The sequence below is a fragment of the Seriola dumerili genome, unplaced genomic scaffold, assembly GCF_002260705.1.
Source record: "Seriola dumerili isolate Sdu_G_001 unplaced genomic scaffold, Sdu_1.0 BDQW01000169.1, whole genome shotgun sequence".
NCBI classification, from domain to species: Eukaryota; Metazoa; Chordata; class Actinopteri; order Carangiformes; family Carangidae; genus Seriola; species Seriola dumerili.
In genome coordinates this window covers 1638636-1658097 of record NW_019174424.1, presented here as the reverse complement: position 1 = coordinate 1658097, position 19462 = coordinate 1638636, and the positions used below count along the sequence as shown (strand labels likewise).

General features: G+C 33.1%; 1 protein-coding gene across 1 annotated transcript in view; it reads right to left on the bottom strand.

Annotated features, from left to right (window-relative positions):
- LOC111227056 (extracellular serine/threonine protein kinase FAM20C-like) overlaps positions 1-19462 on the bottom strand; it is a 50172-nt gene that overhangs the window by 6519 nt on the left and 24191 nt on the right. The gene's annotated exons all lie outside the window — the stretch shown is intronic.

Sequence of the window (19462 nt, the reverse complement as noted above, 5' to 3'; positions counted from 1 at the left end):
CGCAGGGAGACCAAAGCCTGTGTGGACAAGGCTGCTGAGGGGGAAGCTGGATGAGATTTCTGCTCACATCCTGCTGTCATGCTCCCAGCAAACACACACACACACACACACACACACACACACACACACACACACACACACACACACACACACACAAATAGACAGACTGCTATAGGCCCCTTTGTGTCCGTCTTTCTCTCTGTCAGTCTGTCCGCTCGTCTGTAAGCAAGACATTATCTCTCCACGCTCACACACTTGTTTTTTCTTTCTAACACACATATGTAGACACACCTGAAATAACCTGCACTGTAACTGCTCTGCTTGCACACAGTCAGCTAAACCTTACACACACACATGCACATACTGTATCCCCTCCCTCTCTACCTTCCTTTATCTCTCCTCCCCTCCTCCACTCCATTAGTGTGGATTGGACTTCAGGGTGGAGCAGTGCATTATTTTCCCTCCCCCTCCTCCCTGTTTTCTTTAAAAAAAAAACACTGACAAAAGAAAATAACCTCCCCTCCTATTCTTTTACATGTCATTGAAACCGTCATTTACAGAAATTGCAGCCATTGTGACCCCTTCTTTCCCACCCAGAATAAGGAGGGGTGTGATGGTGTTTTTGTTTTCAGGGTGCATGGCAGGGGATAAAAAATACTGCATAGATGAACAGGGAGTGGAGTAAAAGGTGACCTCAAAGCACCTGTAAATGCACCTTGTTATCATTCAAATATGCCATTATCAAGGCACGTTGTGCATGTATAGATAATCAGGGTTGCTGAAAAGGCTCAGCGTAAAAAAAAAAAATGCACCGAGATGTGAAATTTTTCCTCACATTTTGCCCTGAGTTGAACACAACAACAGCCTTTACTTGAATAGTTTATTCTCTATGGCATGTTAGCAAGAAAGAGAAAGACAGTCTAAAGTTGAAGCTCTTCTCTCTCAACAAGGAAATGCTTCTGATTGTATTGACGTCCAAGCTTTTTGACCATATATGAGTTTTATATTATGTTTCTTCCCCGAATTTACTTTGCACTGTGCAAAATATGTTACATAAACCTGACTGACAGGCATTACAGGCTTTGGTTTCCATGGTCACCAAGATGTAGAATGCAATTTCCTGTCAGGGAGGAAGCTCCTTAGAATTTTGAATGTAGGCAATAGCAGGTTTGTGATGTGAAAGCACACACACACACACACACACACACACACACTGAAAAATGAAAAATCACAGTTACCCCTCACGGTTATGTATACACAACTCCTTTATCAGTGAGTGTCCTTGATAATAAAAGCCCCTTTATGTGAAGGAGTGTGTGATTAGGCTACAGCAAACGTGCTGTTCATAGTTCAGCAGAATCTGTGTGTGTGTGTGTGTGTGTGTGTGTGTGTGTGTGTGTGTGTGTGTGTGTGTGAGTGTATGAAGTGATGAAACTGAACTGCGGGCCTATGTGGCCTCAGTTTGCGCTGACTTGGCAGTTTTAATGCTCTTTCATGAGCTTAGACCTGCACAGTGGAGGGTTATATTAGAGAAAGATGGGGGGGGGGGGGAAAACCACAACAGCTGTGGCCCAGACTCTGCATACACACTCCTCTTTTTTTTTTTCTTTCTTTCTTTCTTTCTTTCTTTCTTTCTTTCTTTCTTTCTTTCTTTCTTTCTATCTCTCTCTCACACACAGACACGCAAAATACACTGTCACAGAGCCAGACTGCAGAGAGGGGGCAGTAGAGACAAACCCAGTGAGAGAGACTCAACGTGCTAAACACTTTCATGTCACCTTTGGGGGTGAAGCTGATGAGAGCAAGTCAGCAACTTTCTTCACGCGTGCATGCTGAGTAAAGATGGAACCATATGTAGTTTGTTTTTCCCAGCTGGGTGGAATGGGCTATTTTAAAATGACAGGAAAACATGTCTGACCGAGCAGTATTCAACCTCTATCCAGGGGAAAAGGGTGCCAGGGTGGCAGGTAGAAAAACTGTACAGTGCCTACTCCCACTGACCAAGTGCTGCAATAATCCAACATATAAAATGATATAGAGAGAGAGGGAGGGAACACAGGAGATCTGTCAACTATTGGTAATCCACTGCAGATTTTAGCCCACCACTGACAGGCTTCTTTGTCTCTGTCTGGCCCTATGTCCTGTGTATTTGTGTGTGGGTGGCTGAGAAGACATGGGTAGTGCTTGGCTATGAGGTCTGGGTATATTCAACTGCAACACTCACACATACAATTGAAAGGATCGTTAGCATAGAAGATGTTTAGCTATCAGTTACTTCGCCATTAAAATATCAGTATCAGACTTTCCCTGTTGTGATTACAACTTGGATGTTGGCATGAACCCAATTAACAAATCAGAAACTTGAAATTACGATAACTCCGATATGACATGAATGCAGCATTAGCCTGGCTCTCTTATGTAGTCAGCCATAACAAGCAATCAACCCCATCAACCATGTAAATGGCTGTAACTAACAAGACAGTGAGTTGCTCTAATGCATCCTATGGGCTTAACTTGTTCAGAGCCATGACAACAACATATGGCATTGTAGTGGCCAAAGCATAAAGAGTCATAAGACTACAAGAAGAGAATAACAAGAAGAAAATTTTTGCATGCAGGTTACTGTTTTGGGAAATCTGGATTTTCATTTGGGGAGAGATAAAAGGAGACTCAAGAATATTAGACCCTGCTTCGTGTTTTCTAGTTTTCCCATCATCCACCTCCTTATTTTTTCCTCCTCGCCACTTTTTTTCATCATGGCACAATAAAGACAACAGATAGATAGTTTACAAAATGTTTTACTTAAGTGTATACCTTTTTCCCTCCCTCCTCACATTGATTACTACAGTCTATGTTTTCAAAAGAGCAATGCCTCATCTGCTGTGAAATTGTCTGCTAAGACTTTTTTTTGTGTGTGTATGAGTTTGGGAGAAATGCAAGTGCGATTAGTGTGATGTATTCAGGACACTTGTGGGTAAATGGCACCTTGTAGAGTACTCACAACAGCTCTCAGGGTGACACACAGGTGAAAGGATGGAGGACCGGATAAAAGATAGGGAGATAAAACCTCTTCAGTCTGGTGATTTGTGTCAGAGGGTGCTTGTCTGTCAGCAGCACCACACACACAAGTATCAAAGAAAACATAGGCAAAGACTGTCAAGGTTGCTGTGTGTGTATCTATACATTTTGTCTGTATTCCTGACTCTGCATCTGCTCATTTCTCTTTATTTTCCTCCACACACACTGCTTTTTTTTTGTTGCATCCTCCAGAATCGGTATCAGAGAGGGATCTAAGAACTGGCCCAGGGCCCAAAGGTAGCTGTCTAGATTGAATTTCAAATCAATGTTACACAAGTTGTGTTCAGGTCTCAGCTATTTTCAACACTCAGGGTGAGACACTGCCAGGAGGGAAAAGCGAGTTATCTGCATGTGTGGGAAGCTGTATAGGCGGCAATATATTATCATGAGAACGCTGGTAAAAAGACTTAACTTGAAGAAGAAGGATGATGGCCAAAGTCAGTGCTTATATTTCAAAGTTATCAGAGACTCATGAGGCGGGAGAGAGTGTGTAATAAATAGGAAGACTGAGCGAGGTTATTGGTGGTTAGCTTTCTGCTGTATGAAGAATTCAGTAAAAGTAGGTTCAGAGGTATAAATATCTATTGATTGGTCTTTTATCAGAGTTGGGTGCCCTGGGGAGTCATGTTGTTTCATTAATGATCTGCATTAAAGACATGAGTCATTAAAAGTGCAGCACATGATGTTTCACATTTTGCTCCACCATGCAATTAGTTTAGTTTTGGTCTCAATATTGGAAGGAAAGCAAAAAAACCCTGCCACCCCTCAAAAACAAAGAGATTTGCTTTTTAATGCCATCAACCAAATGGTTTACTAACCTTCAGACTGCAAGGTGTCAGGTACCACTACAACACCACATGAATGGATCAACGTGTCATAGTATAGTAAGGCATAAAAATGTCAAAAAAGAGGGAGCACATGTAAACTCCACACAGAAAGTCCAGGATTTGAACCTGGAAACCTCTGACTGCAAGGTGTCAGCTCCAACCACTACACCACCTTAGCAGGTCATGACTGGATTCACAGTAAAGTAAGGCATAAAAACATAGAAAAAACGTTGTAGTATAGTAAGGCATAAAAAACTAAAAAAAAACGTCATAGTAAAGTAAGGCATAAAAAAATCAAAAAACGTCATAGTACATAAAGACATTAAAATGTCATAGTATAGTAAGGCAAAAAAACATCAAAAAACTTCACAGTGTAGTACGGCATAAAAACATCACAGTATAATAAGGCATAAAAATCTCAAAAAACGTCAAAGTATAGTAAAGCATAAAAATCTCAAAAAACGTCATAGTATAGTAAGGTAAAAAAATGTCAAAAAACGTCACAATATAGTAAAGCATAAAAATCTCAAAAAACGTCATAGTATAGTAAGGTAAAAAAAACGTCATAGTATAGTAAGGCATAAAAACATCGAAAACGTCATAGTACATAGACATTAAAATGGCATAGTATAGTAAGGCAAAAAAAACATCCAAAAAGTCATAGTATAGTAAGACATGAAAATATCAAAAAACGTCATAAATTGTAAGGCATAAATATCTCAAAAACCATCACAGTATAGTAAGGCAAAAAAATGTCAAAAAACTTCACAGTGTAGTACGGCATACAAACGTCACAGTATAGCAAGGCACAAAAATCTCAAAACAACGTTATAGTAAAGTAAGGCTTAAAAAAATCAAAAAACATCATAGTACATTAAGACATTAAAATGTCATAGTATAGTAAGGCATAAAAACGACATAGTATAGTAAGGCTTAAAAAAATCAAAAAACATCATAGTACATTAAGACATTAAAATGTCATAGTATAGTAAGGCATAAAAATCTAAAAAAACGTCATAGTATAGTAAGTTAAAAAAATGTCAAAAAACATAACAGTATAGTAAGGCATAAAAATGTTATAGTATATCAAGGCATAAAAATCTAAAAAAACGTCATAGTATAGTCAGGCATAAAAATATCATAGTGTAGTTAGGCATAAAAATCTCAAAAAATGTCATAGTATAGTACAGCATAAAAATCTCAAAAAACATCACAGTATAATAAGGCATAAAAATGTCATAGTGTAGTTAGGCATAAAAATCTCAAAAAACATCACAGTATAGTAAAGCATAAAAATCCCAAAAAACGTCATAGTATAGTAAGGCATAAAAAAATCAAAAAACGTCATAGTACATAGACATTAAAATGTCATAGTATAGTAAGGAAAAAAAATGTCAAAACAACGTTATAGTAAAGTAAGGCATAAAAAAAAAATCAAAAAACGTCATAGTACATAAAGACATTAAAATGTCATAGTATAGTAAGGCATAAAAACATCGAAAATGTCATGGTATAGTACAGCATAAAAATCTCAAAAAACGTCATAGTACAGGAAGACATAAAAATGTCACAGTATAGTAAGGCAAAAAAAAAATCCAAAAAGTCATACTATAGTAAGACATGAAAATATCTAAAACTCTCATAGTATAGAAAGGCATTAAAACGTCATAGTATAGTAAGTTAAAAAAATGTCAAAAAACATAACAGTATAGTAAGGCATAAAAATGTCATAGTATATCAAGGCATAAAAATCTCAAAAAATGTCATAGTATAGTAAGGCATAAAAATCTAAAAAAATGTCATAGTATAGTACAGCATAAAAATTTCAAAAAACGTCATAGTACAGGAAGACATAAAAATGTCACAGTATAGTAAGGCAAAAAAAACATCCAAAAAGTCATAGTATAGTAAGACATGAAAATATCAAAAAACGTCATAAATTGTAAGGCATAAATATCTCAAAAACCATCACAGTATAGTAAGGCAAAAAAAACCGTCACAGTATAGTAAGGCATAAAAACATCAAAAAACGTCATAGTATAGAAAGGCATAAAAATCTAAAAAACGTCATAGTATAGTGCAGCATAAAAATCTCAAAAAACGTCATAGTACAGGAAGACATAAAAATGTCATAGTATAGTAAGGCAAAAAAAACATCCAAAAAGTCATACTATAGTAAGACATGAAAATATCTAAAACTCTCATAGTATAGAAAGGCATTAAAACGTCATAGTATAGTAAGTTAAAAAAATGTCAAAAAACATAACAGTATAGTAAGGCATAAAAATGTTATAGTATATCAAGGCATAAAAATCTAAAAAAACGTCATAGTATAGTCAGGCATAAAAATATCATAGTGTAGTTAGACATAAAAAACTAAAAAAAAACGTCATAGTAAAGTAAGGTATAAAAAAATCAAAAAACGTCATAGTACATAAAGACATAAAAACGCCACAGTATAATAAGGCATAAAAATGTCAAAGTGTAGTTAGGCATAAAAATCTCAAAAAACGTCATAGTACATAGACATTAAAATGTCATCGTGTAGTAAGTAAAAAAAATGTCAAAAAACTTCACAGTGTAGTACGGCATACAAACGTCACAGTATAGCAAGGCATAAAAATCTCAAAACAACGTTATAGTAAAGTAAGGCATAAAAAAATCAAAAAACGTCATAGTACATAAAGACATAAAAACGCCACAGTATAATAAGGCATAAAAAACATCCAAAAAGTCATACTATAGTAAGACATGAAAATATCTAAAATTCTCATAGTATAGAAAGGCATTAAAAGGTCATAGTATAGTGAGGTAAAAAAATGTCAAAAAACATGACAGTATATCAAGGCACAAAAATCTCAAAAAATGTCATAGTATAGTAAGACATAAAAACTTCACACTATAGCAAGGCATAAGAACATCAAAAAACGTCACAGTATAGAAAGGCATAAAAATTGCAAAAAACATCATAGTATAGTAAGGCAAAAAAAAGGTCAAAAAACGTCATAGTATAGTAAGGCATAAAAATCTAAAAAACGTCTTAGTAAAGAAAGACATAAAAATTTCATTGTATAGTAAGGCACGAAAATATCAAAAAACATCATAGTACAGTAAGGCATAAAAACATAGAAAAAACGTTGTAGTATAGTAAGGCAAAAAAAACATCAAAAAACGTCATAGTATAGTAAGGCATAAAAATGTCATAGTATAGTAAGGCAAAAAAAACATCCAAAAAGTCATACTATAGTAAGACATGAAAATATCTAAAACTCTCATAGTATAGAAAGGCATTAAAACGTCAAAAAATGGCATAATATAGTAAGGCATAAAAATGTCAAAAAACTTCATAGTATAGTAAGGCATTGTATAGTAAGGCATAAAAATATCAAAAAACGTCATATATTGTAAGGCATAAATATCTCAAAAACCGTCACAGTATAGTAAGGCATAAAAACATCAAAAAACGTCATAGTATAGAAAGGCTTAAAAATCTAAAAAACGTCATAGTATAGTACAGCATAAAAATCTCAAAAAACGTCATAGTATAGTAAGACATAAAAATGTCATAGTATAGTAAGGGAAAAAAAACATCAAAAAACGTCACAGTATAGAAAGGCATAAAAATCGCAAAAAACATCATAGTATATTAAGGTAAAAAATCTCAAAAAACATCATAGTAAATGAAGACATCAAAATGTAATAGTATAGTAACGCAAAAAAAAAATCAAAAAAGTCATACTATATTAAGACAGGAAAATATCTAAAAACATCATAGTATAGAAAGGCATTAAAATGTCATAGTATAGTAAGGCAAAAAAATCTCAAAAAACGTGATAGTATAGTAAGGCACGAAAATATCAAAAAACGTCATAGTACAGTAAGGCATAAAAACATAGAAAAAACGTTGTAGTAAAGTAAGGCAAAAAAAACGACAAAAAACGTCATAGTATAGTAAGGCATAAAAATCTAAAACACGTCTTAGTAAAGAAAGACATAAAAATTTCATAGTATAGTAAGGCACGAAAATATCAAAAAACGTCATAGTACAGTAAGGCATAAAAACATAGAAAAAACGTTGTAGTATAGTAAGGCAAAAAAAACATCAAAAAACGTCATAGTATAGTAAGGCATAAAAATATCAAAAAAGTCATAAATTGTAAGGCATAAATATCTCAAAAAACATCACAGTATAGTAAGGCAAAAAAAAAAACGTCACAGTATAGTAAGGCATAAAAACATCAAAAAACGTCATAGTATAGTAAGGCATAAAAATCTCAAATCACAGTATAGTCAGGCAAAAATTTTATAGTACAGTAAGGAATAAAAACGTCAAAAATAAGTTGGAAAATGTAAACTACACACAGAAAGGCACCAAGAATGGGAATTGAACCCAGAGCCATTGGACTACAAGGGGACAGCTCTAACCACTACGCCACCTTACCGCCTCATCAATGGATTAACGTATCATAGTATAGTAAGGCATAAAAACTTCAAAATAGGGGGAGAACATGTGAACTCCACACAGAAAGGCCAGGTTTTAATCCTGGAACCTTCTGGCTGCAAAGTGTCAGCGCTAACCTCTATACCACCCTACCACCTCATGAATGGATCAACGATTTATAGTATAGTAAGGCATAAAAACATCAAAAAATGTCACAGTATACTCAGGCAAAAAATTTTATAGTACAGTAAGGAATAAAAACGTCAAAAATAAGTTGGAAAATGTAAACTACACACAGAAAGGCACCAAGAATGGGAATTGAACCCAGAGCCATTGGACTACAAGGGGACAGCTCTAACCACTACGCCACCTTACCACCTCATCAATGTGGTCGATTAACGTATCATAGTATAGTAAGGCATAAAAACTTCAAAATAGAGGGAGAACATGTGAACTCCACACAGAAAGGCCGGGTTTTGATCCTGGAACCTTCTGACTGCAAAGTGTCAGCGCTAACCACTATACCACTATACCACTATACCACTATACCACCCTACCACCCTACCACCTCATGAATGGATCAACGATTTATAGTATAGTAAGGCATAAAAACATCAAAAAATGTCACAGTATAGTCAGGCAAAAAATGCTATAGTACAGTAAGGAATAAAAACGACAAAAATAAGTTGGAAAATGCAAACTACACACAGTAAGGCACCAAGACTGGGATTTGAACCCAGAGCCATTGGACTACAAGGGGACAGCTCTAACCACTACACCACCTTACCACCTCATGAATGGATCAACGTATCATAATATAGTAAGGCATAAAAACGTCAATCAAGAGGGAGAACATGTGAACTCTACACAGAAAGGCCAGGTTTTGATCCTGGAACCTTCTGACTGCAAGGCATCAGCTCTAACCATTACACCACCTTAGCAGCTCTTGAAGGGATCACATTTCATAGTATAGTAATACATGAAAGTATCAAAAAAACGTCATAGTATAGTTAGGAATAAAAATCTCAAAGAATGTCATTATATAGTATGGCAAAAAAACTTCATAATATAGTAAGGCATAAAAACGTTAAAAAATGTCAAAATATAATAAGGCAAAAAAAAATCATACTATAGTAAGGCATAAAAATCTCAAAAACGTCATAGTATAGTAACGTATACAAATCTCAAAAAACCTCACAGTATAGTAAAGTAAAAAAAAAAACGTCTCAGTAAAGTAAGGCATAAAAACATCAAAAAACCTCATAGTATAGTATGGCATAAACATCTCAAAAACGTAACAGTATAGTAAGGCATGAAAAAAATGTCATAGTGAAGTAAGTCATAAAAACATAAAACAAACGTCACAGTATAGTCAGGCAAAAAATGTTATAGTACAGTAAGGAATAAAAACGTCAAAAATCAGTTTGAAGATGCGAACTCCACACAGAAAGGCACCAAGACTGGGATTTGAACCCAGAGCCTTTGGACTACAAGGGGACAGCTCTAACCACTACACCACCTTACCACCTCATGAATGAAGCAACGTATCATAGTATAGTAAGGTATAAAAACGTCAAAAAAGAGGGAGAACATGTGAACTCCACACTGGAAGGCTGGGTTTTGATCCTGGAACCTTCTGATTGCAAGGTGTCAGCTCTAACCACTAGACCACCTTAGCAGCTCTTGAAGGGATCACATTTCATAGTATAGTAATACATGAAAGTATCAAAAAACGACATAGTATAGTTAGGAATAAAAATCTCAAAGAATGTCATTATACAGTATGGCAAAAAAACTTCATAATATAGTAAGGCATAAAAACGTTAAAAAATGTCAAAATATAATAAGGCAAAAAAACATCATACTATAGTAAGGCATAAAAACATCAAAAAACCTCATAGTATAGTATGGCATAAACATCTCAAAAAACGTAACAGTATAGTAAGGCATGAAAAAAATGTCATAGTGAAGTAAGCCATAAAAACATAAAACAAACGTCACAGTATAGTCAGGCAAAAAATGTTATAGTACAGTAAGGAATAAAAATGTCAAAAATTAGTTGGAACATGCCAACTCCACACAAAAAGGTACCAACACTGGGATTTGAACCGAGAGCTATTGGACTACAAGGGGACAGGTGTAACCACTACGCCACCTTACCAGCTCATGAATGCATCAACGTATCATAGTATAGTAAGGCAAATAAAAGGTCAAAAAAGAGGGAGCACATGTAAACTCCACACAGAAAGGGACCAAGACCGGGATTTGAACCTAGAACCTTGAGACTGTGAGGTGTCAGCTCTAACCACTACACCACCTTAACAGGTCATGAACCGATACATAGTATAGTAATACATGAAAGTATCAAAAACGTCATGGTATAGTGAGGCATAAAAATCTCTAAAAACATCAGAATATAGTTAGGCATAAAAATCTCAAAAAACGTCATAGTATAGTAAGGCATAAAAATCTCAAAAACATCATAGTATAATAAGGCATAAAAAAGTCAAAAAACGTCATAGTACATAAAGACATTAAAATGTCATAGTATAGTAAGGCAAAAAAACGTAAAAAAAACTTCACAGTATACTATGGCATAAAAACAACACAGTATAGTAAGGCATAAAAATGTCATAGTATAGTAAAGCATAAAAATCTCAAAAAACGTCATAGTATAGTAAGACATAAAAACTTCACACTATAGCAAGGCATAAAAACATCAAAAAACGTCACATTATAGAAAGGCATAAAAATCGCAGAAAAACATCATAGTATATTAAGGTAAAAAATCTCAAAAAACATCAAAGTAAAGGAAGACATAAAAATGTAATAGTATAGTAAGGCAAAAAAAAATCAAAAAAGTCATACTATGGTAAGACAGGAAAATATCTGAAAGAATCATAGTATAGAAAGGCATTAAAACGTCATAGTGTAGTTAGGCATAAAAATCTCAAAAAACGTCACAGTATAGTAAAGCATAAAAATCTCAAAAAATGTCATAGTATAATAAGGTAAAAAAACATCATAGTATAGTAAGGCATAAAAACATCTAAAACGTCATAATATAGTAAGGCATAAAAAAAATCATAAAACGTCATAGTACATAGACATTAAAATGTCATAGTATAGTAAGGCAAAAAAACGTCAAAAAACTTCACAGTGTACTATGGCATAAAAACGTCACAGTATAGTAAGGCATAAAAATGTCATAGTATAGTAAAGCATAAAAATCTCAAAAAACATCATAGTATAGTAAGACATAAAAACTTCACACTATAGCAAGGCATAAAAACATCAAAAAACGTCACATTATAGAAAGGCATAAAAATCGCAAAAAACATCATAGTATATTAAGGTAAAAAATCTCAAAAAACATCATAGTAAAGGAAGACATAAAAATGTAATAGTATAGTAAGGCAAAAAAAAATCAAAAAAGTCATACTATAGTAAGACAGGAAAATATCTGAAAGAATCATTGTATAGAAAGGCATTAAAACGTCATAGTGTAGTTAGGCATAAAAATCTCAAAAAACGTCACAGTATAGTAAAGCATAAAAATCTCAAAAAATGTCATAGTATAATAAGGTAAAAAAACATCATAGTATAGTAAGGCATAAAAACATCGAAAACGTCATAGTATAGTAAGGCATAAAAAAAATCATAAAACTTCATAGTACATAGACATTAAAATGTCATAGTATAGTAAGGCAAAAAAACGTCAAAAAACTTCACAGTGTACTATGGCATAAAAACATCACAGTATAGTAAGGCATAAAAATGTCATAGTATAGTAAAGCATAAAAATCTCAAAAAACATCATAGTATAGTAAGACATAAAAACTTCACACTATAGCAAGGCATAAAAACATCAAAAAATGTCACAGTATAGAAAGGCATAAAAATCGCAAAAAACATCATAGTATATTAAGGTAAAAAAATCTCAAAAAGCATCATAGTAAAGGAAGACATAAAAATGTAATAGTATAGTAAGGCATAAAAATCTCAAAAAATGTCATAGTATAGTAAGGCATAAAAATGTCACAGTATATCAAGGCATAAAAATCTAAAAAAATGTCATAGTATAGTAAGGCTTAAAAACATCAAAAAATGTCATAGAATAGGAAGGCATAAAAATCTCAAAAAATGTCATAGGATAGTAAGACATAAAAATGTCACAGTATATCAAGGCATAAAAATCTCAAAAAACATCACAGTAGAGAAAGGCATAAAAATGTCATAGTATATCAAGGCATAAAAATGTCATAGTATATTAAGGCATAAAAACGTCACAGTATAGTAAGGCATAAAAATCTCAAAAAAAGTCACAGTATAGTAAGGCATAAAAACGTTAAAAAACGTCACTGTATAGTAAGGCAAAAAAACATCATAGTATAGTAAGGCATAAAAATATCATAGTATATTAAGGCATAAAAACGTCACAGTATAGCAAGGCATAAAAATCTCAAAAAAAGTCATAGTATAGTAAGGCATAAAAATCTAAAAAAACCTCATAGTAAGGAAAGACACAGAAATGTCATAGTATAGCAAGGAAAAAAACATCATTGTATAGTAAGGCATAAAAGTGTCACTGTATATTAAGGCATAAAAATGTCATAGTATAGTAAAGCATAAAAATCTCAAAAAACGTCATAGTACAGGAAAACATAAAAATGTCATAGTATAATAAGGCAAAAAAAACATCCAAAAGTCATACAACAGTAAGACATGAAAATATCTAAAACTATCATAGTATAGAAAGGCATTAAAACGTCATAGTATAGTAAGGCATAAAAGTGTCAATGTATATTAAGGCATAAAAATGTCATAGTATAGTAAAGCATAAAAATCGCAAAAAACGTCATAGTACAGGAAAACATAAAAATGTCATAGTATAGTAAGGCATAAAAATCTCATAAACAACATCATAGTATAGTAAGGAATAAAAATCTAAAAAAACATCATAGTACAGAAAGACATAAAAATGTCATAGTATAGTAAGGCATAAAAATCTCATAAACAACATCATAGTATAGTAAGGAATAAAAATCTAAAAAAACATCATAGTACAGAAAGACATAAAAATGTCATAGTATAGTAAGGCATAAAAATCTCATAAACAACATCATAGTATAGTAAGGAATAAAAATCTAAAAAAACATCATAGTACAGAAAGACATAAAAATGTCATAGTATAGTAAGGCATAAAAATCTCATAAACAACATCATAGTATAGTAAGGAATAAAAATCTAAAAAAACATCATAGTACAGAAAGACATAAAAATGTCATAGTATAGTAAGGCATAAAAATCTCATAAACAACATCATAGTATAGTAAGGAATAAAAATCTAAAAAAACATCATAGTACAGAAAGACATAAAAATGTCATAGTATAGTAAGGCATAAAAATCTCATAAACAACATCATAGTATAGTAAGGAATAAAAATCTAAAAAAACATCATAGTACAGAAAGACATAAAAATGTCATAGTATAGTAAGGCATAAAAATCTCATAAACAACATCATAGTATAGTAAGGAATAAAAATCTAAAAAAACATCATAGTACAGAAAGACATAAAAATGTCATAGTATAGTAAGGCATAAAAATCTCATAAACAACATCATAGTATAGTAAGGAATAAAAATCTAAAAAAACATCATAGTACAGAAAGACATAAAAATGTCATAGTATAGTAAGGCATAAAAATCTCATAAACAACATCATAGTATAGTAAGGAATAAAAATCTAAAAAAACATCATAGTACAGAAAGACATAAAAATGTCATAGTATAGTAAGGCATAAAAATCTCATAAACAACATCATAGTATAGTAAGGAATAAAAATCTAAAAAAACATCATAGTACAGAAAGACATAAAAATGTCATAGTATAGTAAGGCATAAAAATCTCATAAACAACATCATAGTATAGTAAGGAATAAAAATCTAAAAAAACATCATAGTACAGAAAGACATAAAAATGTCATAGTATAGTAAGGCATAAAAATCTCATAAACAACATCATAGTATAGTAAGGAATAAAAATCTAAAAAAACATCATAGTACAGAAAGACATAAAAATGTCATAGTATAGTAAGGCATAAAAATCTCATAAACAACATCATAGTATAGTAAGGAATAAAAATCTAAAAAAACATCATAGTACAGAAAGACATAAAAATGTCATAGTATAGTAAGGCATAAAAATCTCATAAACAACATCATAGTATAGTAAGGAATAAAAATCTAAAAAAACATCATAGTACAGAAAGACATAAAAATGTCATAGTATAGTAAGGCATAAAAATCTCATAAACAACATCATAGTATAGTAAGGAATAAAAATCTAAAAAAACATCATAGTACAGAAAGACATAAAAATGTCATAGTATAGTAAGGCATAAAAATCTCATAAACAACATCATAGTATAGTAAGGAATAAAAATCTAAAAAAACATCATAGTACAGAAAGACATAAAAATGTCATAGTATAGTAAGGCATAAAAATCTCATAAACAACATCATAGTATAGTAAGGAATAAAAATCTAAAAAAACATCATAGTACAGAAAGACATAAAAATGTCATAGTATAGTAAGGCATAAAAATCTCATAAACAACATCATAGTATAGTAAGGAATAAAAATCTAAAAAAACATCATAGTACAGAAAGACATAAAAATGTCATAGTATAGTAAGGCATAAAAATCTCATAAACAACATCATAGTATAGTAAGGAATAAAAATCTAAAAAAACATCATAGTACAGAAAGACATAAAAATGTCATAGTATAGTAAGGCATAAAAATCTCATAAACAACATCATAGTATAGTAAGGAATAAAAATCTAAAAAAACATCATAGTACAGAAAGACATAAAAATGTCATAGTATAGTAAGGCATAAAAATCTCATAAACAACATCATAGTATAGTAAGGAATAAAAATCTAAAAAAACATCATAGTACAGAAAGACATAAAAATGTCATAGTATAGTAAGGCATAAAAATCTCATAAACAACATCATAGTATAGTAAGGAATAAAAATCTAAAAAAACATCATAGTACAGAAAGACATAAAAATGTCATAGTATAGTAAGGAGAAAAACGTCATAGAATAGGAAGGCATAAAAATCTCAAAAAATGTCATAGTATAGTAAGGCATAAAAATCTCATAAACAACATCATAGTATAGTAAGGAATAAAAATCTAAAAAAACATCATAGTACAGAAAGACATAAAAATGTCATAGTATAGTAAGGAGAAAAACGTCATAGAATAGGAAGGCATAAAAATCTCAAAAAATGTCATAGTATAGTAAGGCATAAAAATCTCAAAAAACCTTATAGTACAGAAAGACATAGAAATGTTATAGTATAGTAAGGAAAAAAACGTCACAGTATAGTAAGGCATAAAAAGCTAAAAAAAAACGTCATAGTAAAGTAAGGCATAAAAACGTTAAAAAATGTCACTGTATAGTAAGGCAAAAAACATCATAGTATAGTAAGGAATAAAAATGTCATAGTATAGTAAGGCATAAAAACGTCACAGTATAGCAAGGCATAAAAATCTCAAAAAAGTCAGTATAGTAAGGCAAAAAAACATCATTGTATAGTAAGGCATAAAAGTGTCACTGTAAATTAAGGCATAAAAACGTCACAGTATAGCAAGGCATAAAAATCGCAAAAAACATCATAGTAAGTAAAAAAATCTCAAAAAACGTCATAGTACAGAAAGACATAAAAACGTCAGTATAGTAAGGCAAAAATAACGTCAAAAAACGTCAGAAAGGCATTTAAATGTCGTAGTATAGAAACGCACAAAAATCTCAAAAAATGCCACAGTATAGTAAGGCATAAAAACATCAAAAAACATTCACAGTATAGTAAGGTAAAAAAAAACATCATAGTACAATAAGGCATAAAAACGTTATGGTTCAGTAAGGAATAAAAACATCAAAAAAGTGGGGGGACATGTACACAGAGAAGAAACATGACCGGGACTTGAACCCAGAGCATTTGGAGTACAAGGGGACAGCTCTAACCACTACACCACCTTAGCAAGCTCGTGAAGGGATCAACGATATATAGTATAGTAATCCATGAAAATATCAAAAAACATCTTAGTATAGTAAGGCATAAAAATGTCACAAAAATGTCATAGTATAGTAAGGCATAAAAATATCAAAAAACGTCATAGTAAAGTAAGGCATAAAAATATCAAAAATCGTCCTAGTACATAAAGACATTAAAATGTCACAGTATAGTAAGGCAAAAAAACGTCAAAAATGAGTTGGAACATGCAAACTCCAAACAGAAATGAACCAAGACTGGGATTTGAACCCAGAGCCTTTGGACTACAAGGGGACAGCTCTAACCACTACACCACCTTCGCAGCTCATCAAGGGATTAACAATATATAGTATAGTAATACATCAAAATCTCAAAAAACCTCATAGTATCGTAATGCAAAAAAACCTCATAGTATAGTAAGGCAAAAAACATCGCAAGATAGTAAGGCATAAAAATGCCCCGCCCTTTCAGTCAATCAAGTGGTAGCATGCCTAAATCGGGTTTCTTACAAACTAAGCCACTTGGAGGGCACATTGGATCAATTTAATGATTTCACTCCAAACAAAGTGCGAACAAGTTCACTCAAATATTGGTAAAGACAATTCTGTCCTCCCAAAATATTGGTACAGACATGTCCCTACCGTCCATATGCAAACCTACGCCCTTGCATTTCACATTAAATGTTATGCTTGTAGGAATTTGTCCTTCACAGACAAGAAATTGTTAATTATCAGCTGTACAGAATCGTACAAAAAGTCATAATTTAAAAGTTCTCAAACTTTTTTTATTCATCTTAATTTGTCCATTAGACCTTACAAACATGCTCAATGAATTTGCCATTAAAAATAATAAATAGCAAGTCTTCTTAAAGTTTAAAGACCTGCGTTGAATACCATCTCAGTTTGCAATTTCTTTTTCTCTTCTTTTATTGATGCATTGCTCCCTTTTATTGCCACTGAGAGTCAATATGCACCATTATCATCTGCTGTCTACAAAAATGTGGATCATGTCGACCCATTGTAGAACATGCAAAGCAAATAATACAGGAACATAAAAACATTGCTTCACACACAGCAACGCTAGTGGTGGAAAAAAAAAACAAAAAACTTTCACTCGAGACATTAAATCCACCTGCTGTGAAACGGTGTCACAAAAAACTTGTTTCAGAGCTGTGAGATATTTATGGTTAATTACAGTTAAGATGTATCTTTTCACCTTGGTATACTGTGATGATCAGAGTGTGTCACAGTATGTTAGAATGTTTATGAATGACAGATAAAATAACAAGGTGTCAAAGGTTAATATGACCCCTTTAACCTAACTTTTTCCTTTAAACCATACAGAGTTCTTTTCTCTATCTTCCAATTATCTCATTCACTTTACCTCTTGTATTCCTCCAGTTATCTCACTCTTTCTTGGCTGTCTGACCTTCTGTTCATAATAAAAGCTGCAGGCAGGAACTGAGGCCTTGAATTTGGAGTCTAAATGTACGGCTTTGAGAGAAGCAGCATAGCTGTGGGCTAGGTCACTATCTGTGACCACCAGAGCTCTCTGGCAGCCCTTGAAATAGATGACAAAAACCCTCAGAACCAGTGTAAATTGTGTGTGTGTGTGTGTGTGTGTGTGTGTGTGTATGTGTGTGTGTGAGTGTGTAAGGTTGAGTCATGATTGAGAGTCAGAGAGAGAGAGAGAGAGACAGAGAGAGAGAGAGAGAGAGAGAATGTGCCAATCAAACTGTCTCATCTGGCCAGATGGCTGGGAGTCCCTGTCTGTATATGTCAGGGATCAGGCCAGGGCTTATGGGCCTGCAAAGCCCTGCTGCTGTCTAACTACTACACTACGCTGTGTGTGTGTGGTTTAACAAGACAGACTACACAGGGTGCTGGAAATAAAACACACAAAATACTATATGACTACTATATGAAAGGCTGGGGATCAGCCAATAAGACTTATACGATATAAATATAATATATTAAAATATATGAACAGTAAATGCTCTGATCAAAACCTGATTATCAGTGCTTATAAACCTTTAATGTCATGAAATACATTAAACACATTAAGTCTTCTCTTTGTTTGTCTGAAAAGGTTCAGCAGGCATTTTAATAAGGAGAGACATCATTTCCAATACATAACAGACAGTTCTCTCTCTCTTTTAGGGTGAGATATCAAATGACCACTTATCCCTTGCTTCTGATTTTCAAAAAAGAAAAAAAAACACTGTTACTGGGCTTTACACAGTTTTATGTGAGGTCCAAATTTCTGCAAGTCATACCTTCATCTACACACCCACCCTGACACGCCACACTGCCGATTGGTCCCAGAGTTATCAGGTCTGAGTCATATAACTTTAGAGTGGATGTTAAATGTCAACTAAAATATTGTAGTGCAAACTTAGCATTGTGTATTCTGGCTTTGGGAGGCTATCATGAAGTGTCTGCAATGACAATGGCAATGCAGGTGTACAGAGTCAGTGTGAAGTCCATTTGACTGATTTTGAGTTTTCTTAGCTTTAGACCTGAGTAATCTTGCCAAGATTTTGCATAAATGCCTAATGCCTGGTCAACGTGTATGATTATAAATAATTCCCCATGTTGCAGCTATTCAGGCCGATTCTCAGCTTCTTCCTCTCAGTATGTATTCTGCTCCCCATTACTCTTAGAGCTATTTCTGAAATTGCTGTGAATTTTTTTTTTTTTTTTTGCTGGCCTTAATTGACTGGCTTGACATATTCAGCTGTGTTCCCCTGAGCTTAACGCTCCATAGAGCACAGTGTTTAAAGACCTGAAATCACTGTGAAGAACTGATGCAAAGCTGCGGAATTATATTTGGGCTTTTGGGATCCCTTCCCTACAATCATCTTAACGGGCTCCCCCGAGTCGTGAGAGCACTTGGAATATGTATGAAAAAACTGGAAAATCTTATTAGTATCACCTTGTATTTTTCATTTTCACAAAGCCACATTTTGGTGAATGCATCAGCGCTTTTCCATGTCAAAATAAGTGTTGTGCTTGTTACTCGATAAGCACATTCACTGGTGGCATT